The following is a 3,682-nucleotide window of genomic DNA, read 5'->3' as shown; positions in this document are numbered from 1 at the left end:
GGTGTGAGATCAGAGCCAAAGGAGCGCCGAGCACTAAGGGGACCCTGCACTGGCCGAGGAAGCCGAACCTCCTCCAGGCCACTGCCCCAACGTAGGCACCCAGCCCCTTCCAGAAGAAAGCCACGAAAGCCCTTCTCTTGCCTCCAAACTGAGCCCCACAAATCCCTGAGGTCAACTTTAGATTGAGCCAGCCCCAAACGAGTTCCAAACGGGTCCAAATGCTCCCCAGACTCAGTCCCAACCACACCATACCCTTGACTGACCCCAGGCTGTGGGCCCTGAGCAACCCTCATCCCAACCTGACACTGAGCTTGGCTACCCACTCACTGGGACCAATTCCCGGGACTCCCAGAGCACTGGCCATGCATGCCGGACACCAGGGTCCAGGTCTCTCGGCGGAGCCACTGTGGTACCAAAGGCCTTCCTGAAGAAGGCAGGGACATGGGGTCAGGAACAAACCTCCTTGGTCTCAACCCCCAGTGGTGACACAAGCCTCCTCCCCCTCCACCCCAGAGAGAAAGATTCACACCCAGGGGTGGCAGGATGGAGCCGGTGCGGCCTCACCGGTTTCAGAGCTGGCGTGGGCTGAAGGAACCCAGGTGATGGGAAGAGGGAAGTGTTCTGTGTGTCGACGGGCAGGACCAGGAGGAAGCTGCAGAAAGCGCTAAGGAAGAGGGTACTGCAAGGAATGGAGACAATCTGAACAAAAGTCCAGGAACAGGAATGCATGTGGCACAGACGTAGGACCCAAGAAGAAGGCGGTTTTCACTCGTTAATTTATTACCATCTCACAGCAGCCTCAGAAAAGCAGCAGCAGCTGTTTTATTTCTTAGCGAAGGACCCCTAAAGTTGCGATGTCTGGCACAAAACTCAGAAGAGACACATGCGCGCGCGTGCACACAAAGACCAGTGGACTTAAATGATGAAGACGGAATGTTTCCGTAAGGCCAGAGAAACTGAGCAAAGTTAAAACCGAGGACAGATGGGGAGAAAATATTTGTAACACAACTAATTTTTTTTAAGTTAATGACACTATCCTATAAAAAGAACTTCAATCATTCAATAAGAAAAAGGGAATTTCCTGGTGGTCCAATGGTTAGGACTCTCAGGCACTTTCACTACCAGGACCAGGGTTCAATCCCTCATCAGGGAACTAAGATCCCTACAAGCCAAAAAAAAAAAAAAAAATCTCAGAAGAAATACAAACACTTAATAAACATGCTTTATTTTATTGGCTGCATCTCAGTTCCCCGACCCATGTCCTCGGCCAGTGAAAGCAGAGGCCTGATCACTGGAATGCCAAGGAATTCCCTAAAACTCATTTTTTAATTAAAAAAAAATTTTTGTTTTATACCGGACTACAGTTGATTTACAATGTTGTGTTAGTAAAACCCATTTTTTAGAAATGGTGAATTTTTACTGTATTAAAATGAAACAAGGAATTAATATCTAAAAGAAAAAGTTGTAGAATCTAATAGACAAATAAGAAAAGTGTATAAACAGGAGACTCACAAAAGGGGAATTTCAACCAACAAGAAAAATCTATCAACCTCACTGGTGTTCAGAAAGCAAAAACAAGAGACCACCTCATACTCGTCAGACTGCCAATCAGAGACACAGATAGTACCAAACACTGGCAAAGATGGAGAGGAGGGGGAATCCCCATACGCTGGCTGATAGGGGACAGACTGGTCCCCCACGCAGGACAGCATTTGCCAGCATTTGTGAACAACTCTGGCTCAGAAACTCCACAGCTACAGACATCTCCCAGAAAAACTGGGGGCAAGCCCAGAGGGGCAGGACACCATGTCCACTGCCCCTGCAGAGATGGCAGCAGGGCCTTGGAGAGACCCTGAGAGGCCCCATACCTGTCACAAGAAGGAATGAGAAATGTGAGAGATGCATGCTGTGGAATACCATGCAGCATTCCGATGCAATGAGTCAATGTTCCTGCATCCACACAGACAGATATTAAAAGCGTCCCTGGTTGTGGGGAGGACAAAGCAATGTGTGGGGTGGGGAAAGGAGACACAGAACGAGTGCTAGCACCTAATAACGTAAATGTGATTTTTAAATGTGCGTGAGATTTTAAAACCAGCATCAGGGAACTTCCCTGGCAATCCACTGGTTAAGAAACTTGCCAATGCAAGGGACACGGGTTTGATCCCTGGTTTGGAAAGATTCCACATGCCGAAGGCAACTAAGCCCGAGCACAACTACTGAGCCTACGTTCTAGAGCTTTCGAGCATAGAGCCCATGCCCTGCAACAAGAGAAGCCACCACAATGAGAAGCCAGCACACGGCAATGAAGAGTAGCGCCCACTCGCCGCAAGGAGAGAAAGCCTACATGCAGCAACGAAGGCCCGGCACGGCCCCAACTGTTTTAATTTTAAAAAATTCATATAATTCTTCACATGCCCACCCCCGTTTCATAGATGAGGTCTAGGGGATCCAAGGTCACTGTGAAGAAGAACCAAGACTCAGACTAGAGGTTAAGTTGGTTAACCTATTATTACTGTATTTATTGGCTTATAAGATACAAAAGATGCACCCCAATTTTACATGGAAAGCTTTGGAGAAATAATTTTGAGGTCATAGGTAATATAATGGAATAATTAAGAGAATAAAATTAGGTTGCAGTCCTGGTTCTGCCATTTATTAACGGCATGAATTTGAGCATGTTATCTATCCTCTCTAAGGCTCAGTTTCTCTACTATAAAATGGGGATAACAGGGACTTCCTTGGCGGTCTAGTGGCTAAGACTGAGCTCCCAATGCAGCAGGCATGGGTTCCATTCCTGGTTGAGAAACTAAGATCCCACATACCTTGCACCACGGACAAAAGAAAAATGAGGATAATTATATGCACCTCATAGAGTCGTTATAAGGATTAAATAAATTTACAGTTATACATAGAACAGTGCCTGGTACATAAAGTGCTATTTTTAAGTTATTGCATAAAACGAATCTTAAAATATCATAAAATGAATCTTAAAAACACCATAAATGAATCTTAAAATATATGCGTTGAATGTGATTTTAAAGTCCTTTTATAGAAAACACCTTTGTTACGTAAATATATTTCAGAGGATTCTAGTAGGAATTCATAAGCTCTGGAAAGAACAACAACCGTAAAAGCTAAGGAAAACAGTGACATAAATAACAAGATTTACCAGATTTGCCAGTAAAGGAAACCCCCTTCCATACATACAATGGCGTAAATGAGGACATCAGGGCTGCATCCAAGTGAATAAAAAGCAAGCTACAACGCATTCTACCTGGTACCTGCAGCAAAATCATATATTATCAGCAAAATCTGTTAGAAAGCTGCAAAACGCATCCTTGCAGCCATGCTGTGTGTTGCTATACTTTCCCACTAGGGGTCACCCAAGGTCACCCAGAGAGTTTCATTCCCAGCCTCTCTGCTTTCCTCCACTGCCTGCTGCCTCCTCAGAGTTGCTTCTGTTCTACGATGCGCAAGCGACTGGTGGCCCCGGGTCCATGGAGCCCTCAGATGCTGAAATAAAAGAATTCTTCACCCAGGTACCCAAGAACCACCCTTAGTACCATTTCTGTCCATCGACTATACAGACATATTGCAAGGCAGCAGGGAAACTGTAAATGCATTTTTTTTAGGAATGGGAAGAGGAGACGAAAATCCTATGTGAGCAAATAGGATATTA

The sequence above is a fragment of the Bison bison genome, unplaced genomic scaffold (assembly GCF_000754665.1).
Source record: "Bison bison bison isolate TAMUID 2011002044 unplaced genomic scaffold, Bison_UMD1.0 scf7180017864500, whole genome shotgun sequence".
NCBI lineage: Eukaryota > Metazoa > Chordata > Mammalia > Artiodactyla > Bovidae > Bison > Bison bison.
This window is presented reverse-complemented; position numbering follows the sequence as displayed.